This window comes from Cryptomeria japonica, chromosome 5 (genome assembly GCF_030272615.1).
Source record: "Cryptomeria japonica chromosome 5, Sugi_1.0, whole genome shotgun sequence".
Classification (NCBI taxonomy): domain Eukaryota; kingdom Viridiplantae; phylum Streptophyta; class Pinopsida; order Cupressales; family Cupressaceae; genus Cryptomeria; species Cryptomeria japonica.
Window position 1 is genome coordinate 472,162,878 of NC_081409.1, and position 12,793 is coordinate 472,175,670.

Genomic DNA, 12,793 nt, shown 5'->3' on the forward strand with positions numbered 1-12,793 from the left:
AATAATGTTAAGTGGGTTTAGGGGGATTCTAGAAGACTTTATTAGGGTAATGATGAATTAAGAAGATGGTTTGTAGGAATCGTGTGGGTTAACTAATTAATTGAAATTAATTAGCTAAGAGGGATATTTGTGAGGATTTAATTTTTAGAAGAATAAAGAAAGGGATTGATTTATTAAATAAATCAGTCACATACCATAGTGACAATATTAATTATATTTAATTAATATTGAGGAGAATTTGAATTAACATAATTAATTAATTAATTATGTGAGGAATTAAAAATAATTAAAAATAATTATCTACACACTCTTATGAGAATAGTTGATGTTGTCATTGATGGCAACCATCTAGAAACCAACTGGCAACTCACTGACAATTGGTTTCTACATGCTCGGCGTCACAAACTTCATACACCGGCAGACACCGGCACCAGCAAGCACTTCATCGGCATTCAGATTACATCGGCAACAAAGCATATCAGCACTCCAACCGACATGGGATAAAGTTTTGTTTATATAAATTGTTTTGTAATGTAATTATCTTTTGTAAGCCACCATGGTATATTGTAAAAGACTCATATATGTATGAGATCTTATAGGTCATTTTGATGAGAGAGAGAGAGAGATAGGAGTTGTATGGTATAGGTGTAATGAGACAATTTTCTATAAGGTGATATAGTTAACAATGAAGGTTTTGGTTATAGACTGAGCTTAAACTGGTACTGAACCTGGCATAGGAGATGTTGTTTTGAGCAATACATTTTATTGGATTTGATAATCCATTTTGTAGTCAGTGTGACTCTTTATTGAGCAGTCAGCTCTAGGTTGTTGGCCTCCCTACATGTGTAGGCATCTCATTGTAAGTAGTATTTATTCATTGACCATTGAGTAAATATTTTGGGTCATAAATCCCACTGAGGTTATTCTCACACTGGGTTTCCTTGTTAAATATCTTGTGTTATGGTGTGTTTCTATGTTGTCTCTATTATTTTTGTTTATTGCATTAATTCTCATTTACCGGTACACTATTTTTGGATGAAAAGTTATAAATAAGTTTAAATATTTTGCTAAACTGGTTAGACACTAATTCACCCCCCCCCCCCTCTTAGTGTCTTTGGGACTGTCATTGAATCTAACAATTGGTATCAAAGCCTGGTCCTCTATTTTCAAAAGCCTAACAGCTTGAGGAAGATTCTGACACCAGTACAAATGGAGAACTTAAGAAAACAGTTGGAAGGAGATCTTGAAGATTTTAATGTAGAAAAATTGAAGAATATCAAACTTGAAGATGATTTGAGGATTGCACAAGAATTCATTAAAGGACTTTAGGAGAACTTTTTTATAGCACCAAATAAGAAAAAATAACTTCATGAGAAGATGCAGAATGATGATGATGAAAAGGAAACTCTTAGAGACATTCCAAATAAGTTGAGACAAGAAAAAAGTAACATGAAGAATGAAATGCAAGATATGGCTATGAGGTTATGTAAAGATATTGAAGATGGGAAGAATAATGAAGAAGACTTGGCTAGGAGACTTAATGATGCTGGAAATGAAAATCTGAGACTTGGTCATGAAAATGATATGCTAAAGGCAAATCTGATTCACATGCAACATGATAAAGCTGAACTTGTGAGACAAGTTAGAATTTTGGAAAATGAGTTGGCTACTGCAAATAAACACAAAGACAAATTCAAGAAAAGTTCAAAAGAACTTGATGACATGCTTAAAAGATAGAAACCTGATGGAGATACTAATGGACTTGGATTTGAACATGGAGAAAGTTTTGGTACTACAAACAATCAAGATCAGATCAAACTGGTAAGACAACCTAATGCTTATAAATTTAATTGGAAATGTTTTAATTGCAACAAATATGGTCACAAAGAAAATCAGTGTAGATTTAGAAATAATCAGAATACAAACTCACCCACCAGTCAATGTTCCAAATGCAACAAAGTTGGTCATAATTCAGAAAATTACAGAATGAATGTGAAATGCTATGTTTGTGGAAGATTTGGGCATCTATCTAATCAATGCAAATCACAAACCAGTCAAGTATATGGAAAGGCTATTCAGAGGAATAATGTAACTTGTTATGCATGTAACAAGATTAGACATATTGCTAAATTATGTAGAAGCAAGAATGCACCGACAAACAACAAAGGATCTAGTTTTAAGGGCAAAGAAAAGGTAGATGAAGTAAAGCAAGAATTTTCAAAACAATGGATTAAGAAGAGTGATCAAAGAACTGATGAAACTATCTCTACACCGGTAGAACAAAGTAATCCTCCACCGGCAGGAGATTCTTCATCTAACAGAGGAATAATCCTTAGGGGGTATTGCAGCAAGTTGAAGATCATGCATTCAACCCTCGGTTGATGGTGAGAAGATACATTTCTTCTTTACTGGCGGATGTGTTTTCACTTAACCGGCAAGCATTTAATGCAATTTTAAAGAACTTTTTGGTTATAAAGCACCAGGAAACCCTCATTTTGAACTCACTGAGAATTCAAATGATCAAAGAGCCCGAAATTGAGCAAGGCATTCTAAGGTGAAGCTGCGAAGTGATTTTCAAGCATTCAGAATTTCAATTTAGAGGCATTTATCTTTGAAATGGATTCCTCATCTTCTGTTCCAGAGTTTATTTCGAACCCTACCATTGTGGAAAATGTTAAATTCCCTAGACCCGTATTCAAGATTATCCCCAAGATTGCGAAACAAGATGACTCTGTAGGAGATTTTTTGAAAAATATCAAAAGGTGTAGCATTTGCAAAAGACCCTAGAATATACATACATTGCAACATAGAAAACCTAGGGACTAAGGAGTTGAAGAAAATGTTTAATGAGGTCATTTCTGATGAAAATGGAGTAATCAAATCCGAACATAAGATTGTGGAAAATTTAGGTTTTGTAGAGATTATGAACATTCCCAAATTTCCTAAGGAAGTTGTCAGACTTGTATTAAGTAGAGTCCATGGAGAATTCATGTGGTTAGAGTCAGTTTGCAAGATAACCAAGGATGAAATAAAGGTAGTTATTGGTTTACCTTCAACCGCTAGTAGGCCTGATAAAACCAACAACATACCTAACAAAGGAGTTATGGATTTAATCGGAGCAACATCTAATAACAGGTCACTTAGAGTGAATGATGTTGAGGATATCAATGTGAGATATGTGAGTATGGTGCTAAGTTACAAAGCTACTCATGCAAATAGATTAAATTATGTTTCTATCCTATGTATTCACAGTGCATATGAGATGGTAAACAATAATGCTAAGATTGATGTGTGTGAATGACTTAAGGATGAACTAATTGATAACTTGAAGAAGATTAAGGGAGACAAGAAAGGTACTTTCCATTTTGCAAACCTTCTGGTATGTCTGATGTTGTACTTTACCAAGGAGATACCTGGCATAGGTCACAAGGATTTTGGTTATGAAATTCTGGTAGGAAGACAGATACAAGATGCTTTCACCGATATGGGCACTGACAGTGTTAAGAACATTATAGACTACTTCAAAACATTTCAATCTAAGATGAGAGTAAGAGAGAGACTACAACAGAGCATAGTTGACAAATATGATAAGGAAATTTTCTTTGTTATTAAGAGAGGTGAAACTTGGATGGAAGCAGTAAGACCTAGAACTATTTGGGTTACAAAGATGGGATATGAAGTTGACCTATCTATTTTGGAAACTTATGCTAAAGCTCTACTTGATGCACCAAGACAGCCCTCTGATAAATTATTTGCAAATGCAGAAACCATAGAGAGCAATGTATCTATGTAGAAAAGGACTAAGAGAAGAGAGAAATTTATTAGTTATGCCTCCAAGAAGGTAAAGGAGATCAAAGAAAATATCTTGAACATCAATGGTATATCAGCAAGTGAACTTGAAGGACTACAACCTGAAGCACATGTTTCACCGGTTGTAACATCTTTCGATACTGACAGTGGGAAGCCTATTGAGTTTAAAAGAGTAGAAGGGAAGAGAAAACCCTCACCAGTACCCTCTCCTTCACCTAAGAAAACCAAGATGCTAAGGAAGAAACAACAGGCAGTTAGGGAGCCAAAGAAGAAGCTTACTCCTAAGATGAAACAGACACCAGTTACCTCCACATTAAATGATTTACTGAATGAGATAACAGAGGAAGGAAATCTATCTAATGTAAGCAAATGGTATAATACTTCAAATGATACTGATAGAAACACCATTGAGGAAAGCATTGTTTTACACTTGGATATATACAAGAAAGTTTTGATAGAAGTGATTGATGAGCTACCAAATGATCTCTACATGAGACTAGAAGCTAAAAGGCTATCTGTAATGGAATTGGATAAGAAGTTGAAAGTTGAAGCACTCTTGGTTGTTCACCCAGTAAACTCCAAGGAAGAAATAGATGAACTTATTTCTGAAGCTAACTGATCTGTATTTGTTAGTGGACATCGGCAAGTGAGCCTGATGGCTGGAAGAGTTAAAGAGATTGCAGATGAGACTGCAGAAAAATGGGATATATTCTTTGTAGAAAAAGAAAAACAAGAGGAAAAGAGCAGACCTAAAAAGACATTCAAAGTATATCAGAAAGACAAGGACAAGGGTGAAGGAAAAGTTGATGGTATTCCAAACATAAAGGTTATAGATAAACTTCCACCACCACCTTTGGATACACCACCGGTACACACGGAAGATCCACCGATTACTGATACTAAAGGTATAACATATGCTAATACTAATCCAGAGTCTGAGATACTCTTTACAATGAATGTGGATACTCAAGAGGTAAACATTGTTGTGGACAAGGATACTTCAGAGGTTAAGACAGATAGTGTTGATAATAGCCAGATTTCAGAGAAACCGGTACAGACTATTGACTCTCAGGATACTGAGATACCAACTTAAACAGAGCAACCAGTAGTAGAACTTTTAGAGAAACAAACTGAGGCAGGGGTTCTTGTTGAGACTGCGAAACCGGTAGTCACTAAGACACTGAAATAGACTGAGAAACCATTAAAGGTTGAGGTACAAATATAGACAGATCCACCAAAGGAAAATATAAGGGAAGTGGACGCATCTGATGGAAGCAAAGAGGATATAGTGAAGGTGATTGGTCATACATCTATTGAGATGAAATCTACAACTGAACCGAGTACATCTATAGGTGAATTCAAACCTACCAATATCACAGAGGTACTTTTGGATTCTATTAAGAGGATAACTGACTGCAATACATTAGCTTTTAAGGCAATTGATAACACTTTACCTATTCTAAATATGATAGCACCTACATGTCAAATAGATCACATTAAGGATTATTTAGGTAAATTGGACACATTGTCCAAATTCATTTCTGATAATGTTATAATTGATGTCATGGAAATGGGGACAAGGCAACAACAAAGTTCAATGTTAATAAGTTAGTTTCAACCATAAAAATAAAACAAAGAACTAAAAACCATTCCAAACATATCAAGAGAGATTTCAAAAAAGCATGAAAGAAGTTTAACAAAATAAAAGAAAGGAGAAGAGCCTCCCTAAGATGCTTCCATGATGCCTTTTGATGCTTCTCCCTTGTTTCTCTCCTCTCCAAGTCCCAAATGAGTGTAGCTCTCAGCTTTTAGCACTAGCCATGGATGCCATATGGAGATTCAAGATGGTTGAATATGATAAGCAAATACTATGCAAGAGTAGATAGTGATGCTATGAAAAAGCTCTATGCTAATGCCAGTATAACAACAATACTCTAAAATGCTTCCTTTTGTTTGAGGAGAAGGGTTCTATTTATAGAAGAAATGGGGAAATGAAGGGTTAAGATTGAATGGTTTAATCAAGGGCCAAGTTTGAAAGTTGGGGATCCATGTGCACAATTGGCACCAATAAAATGGTGACAAGTGTCAACATAGGATTGGGTTGAGAGAAGAGGTTGGAGGCATTAAAGGCCTGAGAAGACCTCATGGTTATCTAGAAGGTAAGGGTCAAGTCTAAATTAAGATTACCCATTGGATTAAGAGTTAATCCAAGGATAAACCTTTGTGCAAATGTTTAAGAGATAATCATGGTCAAAGCATTAATGGCCTAATGAGACCTTTGGGTTGGGTAGAGGTTGAGTCAAAACAAATGTTTTAACCATGTGGGAGGGTTGAATTAACCATTAATGGTTATTGGAGACTTTGGGGATTAAGTGGTTGAAGGTTGAAAGCTTTCAAAGGTTATCCAAGACTTTGAGGGTTAATTTGTTGAACACACAAAGCATTAATTGCTTTTCAAAGACTTTGGAGTCTTTGAGAAGTGACTCCAATTTGCTTAGGAATGTGACAATATTTAGGGGATGGATTAGGCTAATTAGGAAGGGTTTAGAAGAATCTAGAAGGGGTTTAGGCATACAAGTGGATTTTGTAGGAAAATGCAAGTGGGAGAAATTTTGGTATTTTCAATTAAAATAAAATCATTTATTTCAATTAAATGGTGTAAGTTGAATTTGGATAAATATTTAAATAAATATTAATTTATTTAAATGAGAAAAAGAAGATAAAGCATTTAAAATGCTTGAAGACTTTGAGGGAAACCATTAAAGGCTTGAAGACTTTAAGGAAAACCATTAAAGTCTTTAAGAAGACTATAGAAGGAAGCCATCAAGTTTGAAGACTTTAAAGCCATCAAGTTTGAATACTTTAAGGGAAACCATTAAAGGTTTCAAGTGGGTGAGGATAAATAGGATTTTAAATAAATAATTTATTTAAAATAGTTGTGCAACTTGCTTTTGTAGGAAAATACAAGTGGGTGGAGGATAAAGGTGATTTAAATAAATTATTTATTTAAAATAATTGTGCAACTGGTATTTGTAGGAAAATGCAAGTGGGTGGAGGATAAAGGTGATTTTAAATAAATGATAATTTATTTAAATGTGAGAGGTGGGATTTTGGAGGATTTAAATAAATATTAATTTATTTAAATGTGAGAGAATATTTTAATTAAATAAATATGATTTATTTATTTAATTAATGGTCTGAATTTGGTTAAGTGAATTAAATCAAATAAATTGAATAATTTATTTAATTAATGGGAGAATAGGGTTAAGATGAATTAATTAAATATTAATTTAATTAATTATTAATTGATGGTTAAATAATCAAATAAATACTAAGTATTCATTTAATTAAGTGGACAGATTTATGTGACTACATTTGCCCCTCTTTGAGACGGTGCGGTTTATCGCGTCGTTTCAAAGAAAGAAAAATAGGTGTGAAGAAATGCCCCATAAAATGTAAATTTAATGGGTGGTATGCCCCCTCGAGAGATGGGCCGAATTTTATTTTTTTTGAAAAATCGGGCGGTCTCTCGAAAAAGAATGAAAAGCGAAGGGGAGGTAGAATAGAAGAAATTAGAACTAATGATGAAAGAATGGGAGAAAATGGAGTGAATATGAAGAAACAACAAGCCAGCGAGTACCCTGAGGTCATGCAAGAGATACATAGCAGATGTAGTGTGGGGTTTGGATTGATGCTATACAATTGATCAAAATTGGTTGGACAATCTGGTGCAATCGGTTTAATTGCCCCGGTCAAGTCAAAGCGTGACAATTGATGTCAGTTGGTCGCTTGGACATGATAAAGTCTGAGTAAGTGAATCAAAGTGACCTGATGGTGACTTAGACAATTGATGTAATTGCCCGATGAAGTCAAGGTATATGAAGAAAAATACTCGTTGAGACGTAGACAATTGATGTAATTGTCCGTTGGATTGTGTTTGATTGGTTGATCAATTGATAGTGTGTGCGTGTGATGGATGGTTGTGGGGAATCATGGCAACCCCGTTGAGACTAGGTCATTGTGATAAATGCCTGATGTAGTCTAGGATTACCATAATCGATTACCTGTTGAGACCCGAAGATACTTGATCAGAGTATCTGTTGATAGTCTAGGTGTGTGGGAGTCGATGTATCTGTGTAGATAGAGTAACTTTCTTGACTTATTGGATGACTTAGGATAGGAAACACAATCCCTCCTATTTAGAGATGGATGGTGATGAACGTGGCTTGATTAGGTTGATTGGGACATGATGTAGGGTATGTGATGGTGATTATCGAGATGGGGAGGGTGGGGGGGGTTCAATGTTAGATAGAAGAAATGGAGGACCTATTACATTCCTATGGAAGAAGAGGCAAAATAGAGTATCCATTGTCATTACTATGTATGCATGATATGCAGCTATTATGAATGTATGGATGGATGAAATGCAACGAAATGCAATATATACAGATGAGATGGAATGATGATCCATGGTGCTTTATTTTTCATCATTGAGCTGTAAAATGTTGTAAGAAAATACAAGCAACTTGACATAAAGATTCAAGATGACCAGAGTATTTCTTACATGGATTTTGATATAGCAAGTTAATACAAACAACTTGATATAATGGATCAAGTTGACCAGAGTATTGCTTGCAGAACAAACAAGGATTATCTCCTTTCATGCATGACTTGGATCGTCCTCCTTGATCTTAGACTGATCATATCCTAAGACAAGTGCATACCATACTAGGAAATAAAACCTTGATCCAATTTGGATGAGGTAGGAGGAACCAAAGAAAGAGCATTGTACCTACAAAAAAATAGTATATACATAAAGAATAAAGAATATGGATCCTTGGTAATGGTTCATGCTCATATGGTCGAGGTATACGCTGTAGTCAGCAAGCCGTAGTGATCTATGACTGTATTTTTGCCTATGATCACATAGCTTAGTGAACTTCCCACGTAGACACCATTAGTACATGCCCCAGAACTTCATCGGAATAATGTGTCGAAGATACACAAACAATGCCGTAGGAACCTGATATAAATAAACGAACGATTGTACTCACAAATCAACCAAGTATTTGATAGCTTAACATAATTTTCTTGTCAAAGAAAACGTCACTTTTGTCTTTGTTTTGGTAAGGAAGGATGCATCCTTGTTGAAGACAGTTTTGAGTGTTGATGTTGATTGTGTGGTCGATTGATAAATGGTCATTGTGTGAGTATTGTGTTAATGTTGGTTTTGCATCTGCTTGAATGAATATGTACAAGGTGTTGTCATGTTTTTTGGGTGATTTTCGATGGTTTTTTTATGTTTTTGGATTTTGTGTAATAGTTTTTGAATGTTTGTGGATTTTGTGAGTCATTTTTGAATGTTTTTGTATTTTGCGAGACATTTTTGAATGTTTTTGCCAATGAATCACCAGTAATGTAGAATCCACTTCCATCATCTAGATTGTAAGGGCATTGCCCCCAAGTTGGACATGATTTATGAAAAAGCGGGATGCTAGACGCATGAAGTACTTTCTTGGATGACAGATCAAATAACAAGCCATGGTTAGATGGATGGATGTGTGTATGTATGAATGTGATCGCAATGAGCCTGAAAGATACTGGAGCCATTGCCTTTACGAGTGGTGCCTGTTTGCCAGGTTTTCACCATCGCACTTACCCAAGGTGCCACCGGAGTGGTTGTTCACCGTTTGGATGCATGATTTTTCTTTACTTTTTTTGAATGTTTTGGTATTTTCTTCAGGACATTTTCTGAATGTTTTTGGTATTTTTCTAATATGCAGGGGGGCCTGATGCCTTGTACACCTTAGGTATAAAACCGTTTGAGGTGCATACTATTGATTGGATCTACGAGTGGTTCTCCATCTGATGTAGCCAACTGATATGCCCCGGACCCGAATACAGCAGTGACAACATATGGGCCCAACCAGTTTGATTCAAACTTGCCTTGATGTTCTCTGTTTGGTTGGTTGCGAGGATTTTCTCGAAGAACAAGATCACCTACCTCAAATGTACGAGATCTAACTCGGTGATTGTAGCTTCTACTCATGCGCTGCTGATAGGCTTTGAGGTGATTGTATGCAGCTTGTCACTTCTCATCTAGTAACTCTAAGTCTTGAAGACAGGATACTCTGTATGCTTCATCATCGATGAGATTGTGCAATGAAACTCATAAGGATGGTATCTCGACCTCAATAGGTAAGATAGCTTCAGCACCATAGACCAATGAATAAGGAGTTGCACCTGTAGGGGTCTGAATGCTAGTTCGATATGCCCATAATGCTGGATTCAATTGAACATGCCAATCACGATCGGCATCATTGACTGTCTTCTTTAGGATTCTCAATATGTTTTTATTGGATGCTTCGGCCTGACCATTGCCTTGTGGGTAATAGGGGGTGGAAAAGCGATGTTGGATATGAAATTTCTCACAAAGCTCACGGACATCCTGATTTTTGAAAGGAAGACCGTTATCTGTGATGATGGACATGGGTACACCATACCGGCAGATGATGTAGTTGAGGATGAATGAGGCGATCTGCTTGCCGGTGACTTGGGTAAGTGGAACAGCTTCGATCCACTTGGTGAAATATTCGGTGGCAGTAATAATGAATTTATGGCCGTTGGATGAAGATGGATGAATCTTACCCACAAGGTCAAGGCCCCATTGACAGAAAGGCCATGGTGTCGTGATTGGTTGCAGTTCCTGGGCCGATGCATGTATCAGGTCACCGTGAACTTGACATTTCTTGCATTTCCTGACAAAGTAGTAGGAATCCTTTTCCATAGATGGCCAATAGTATCCAGCTCGCATAAGTTTCTTGGCTAGTGACGGACCACTTGAGTGAGTCCTGCAAATTCCTTCATGTACCTCTTCCAAAGCCTTTGTTATCTCACCTTGTTCCAGACATCGAAGGAGAGTACCATCAAGACCGCGTCGGTATAGGGTTTCGGCAATAATGGTATATCGAGCAGTTTGGCGAATGAAGGTTTTACGTTGGTTATTTGATTGGTTGGGAGGAAGGGTGTGATCGCGGAGATAGGTGTAGAAATCACCATACCATGGGGATTCAGAACCAACAAGGCAACATATCATTTCAGATTCGGGGATATCATAAGCGGGGATCCAAAGTTGTTCTACCAAGAACTCGTAGCGTGTTGAATTCTGTGGAAGATCTAGTAGAGATGCGATGGTAGCCATAGCGTCAGCAGCTCGATTCTGATCTCTTGGTATCTGCTCAAAAGTGATAGTAGTAAATGATGTCTTTAGATTGTCCACCATTTGCTTGTATGGCATGAGTTTATCATCTTTGGTCTGATACTCATCTGTTGCTTGTCGAATGACTAGTTGGGAATCGCCATATACTTGCAGTTCTTTTAATTTCCATTGTATGGCTAATCTGAGTCCTGTGATCAAGGCCTCATACTCTGCTATGTTGTTTTTGCATGGAAATGTGAGCCTGTAAGACTTCGGGATGCTATCACCTTGAGGTGTGATAAACAGAATGCCTGCCCCCGAGCCGTGCCTAGTGTATGAACCATCAAAGTATAATTTCCATGATTGTGCTTCTGTAATCATGAATATCTCTTCATCTGGAAAATTGGAAATGAGAGGATGATCACCTATGAGAGGTGCATCGGCCAACTGATCTGCAATAACCTGACCTTTGATAGCTTTACGGTCCACATACTCAATATCAAATTCACTTAAAATCATCACCCATTTGGCCAAGCGGCCTATCAATGCTGCTTTGCTAAGTAAGTACTTGAGTGGATCAATCTTTGCGATGAGTTGCACCTTGTGTGTTAACAAATAGTGCCTCAGTTTAGTGGCTGCCAAGATTACTGCTAGGCAAGCTCACTCAATAGGTGTGTAATTGAGTTCATAGCCCACCAGTGTGCGAGAGATGTAGTAAATAGCACACTCTTTTCCTTCTGCATTATGTTGTGTCAGTAGTACACCCAATGCTGTACTTGTTGCTGAGATATAGAGCAATAATGGTCTACTTGGATCTGGTGGCATCAGCAATGGTGGATTCATGAGATAGTCTTTAAGCGCCTGAAATGCTTGCTGGCATCGGGCATCCCACTAAAAGCGGATGTTCTTGTGTAGCAGGTGTGTGAATGGGTGACACTTATCAGCCAATTGTGCAATGAATCTGCGGATAGATTGAAGCCGTCCTTGTAGTGTTCTTAGCTGACTGATATTCTTTGGAGGTGGCATGTCCATGATTGCTTTAACCTTTGCTGGATCGACCTCAATACCTTTGCTTGAGACAATGTATCCTAGAAGCTTCCCGGAGGTCACTCCGAAGACACATTTCTTTGGGTTGAGTCGAACATGGTATTGTTCCAGTCTATCAAAGATTTTATCTAAGATGTGAAGATGTCCTTCTCTAGTAAGTGATTTTGCTAGTAAATCATCCACATAATCTTCCATCATAGTATGCATCATGTCATGGAAGATGGTGGTCATTGCTCTTTGATAGGTCGCTCCTGCATTCTTTAGACAAAAAGGCATTACATTCCAGCAGTATGTGCCCCATGGACATGTGAAGGCTGTCTTATGTTGATCTTCTGGTGCGATCTGTATCTGATTGTATCCTGAAAAGCCATCCATGAGTGAAAGCATGGCATGTCCTGCTGTCAGATCCACTATGATGTCGATATTTGGAAGGGGGAAGTCATCCTTAGGACAGGACTTATTCAGATCTCTGAAGTCAGTACAAATGCAGATGCCCCCTTTTGGTTTGCCAATAGGCACAATATTGGAGATCCATTCTGCATAATCAATTGGTCTAATGAAACCAACATCTAGGAGTTTCTTGAGTTCTGCTTTGACTAGCACTGCAATCTGAGGATGCATCTTACGAAGCTTCTGCTTGACAGGTTTGTCTCCTTCTGCTACAGTGAGGTGATGCATGACTAAATCAGGATCAAGCCCAGGCATGTCTACATATGACCATGCAAAGTTGATCTGACG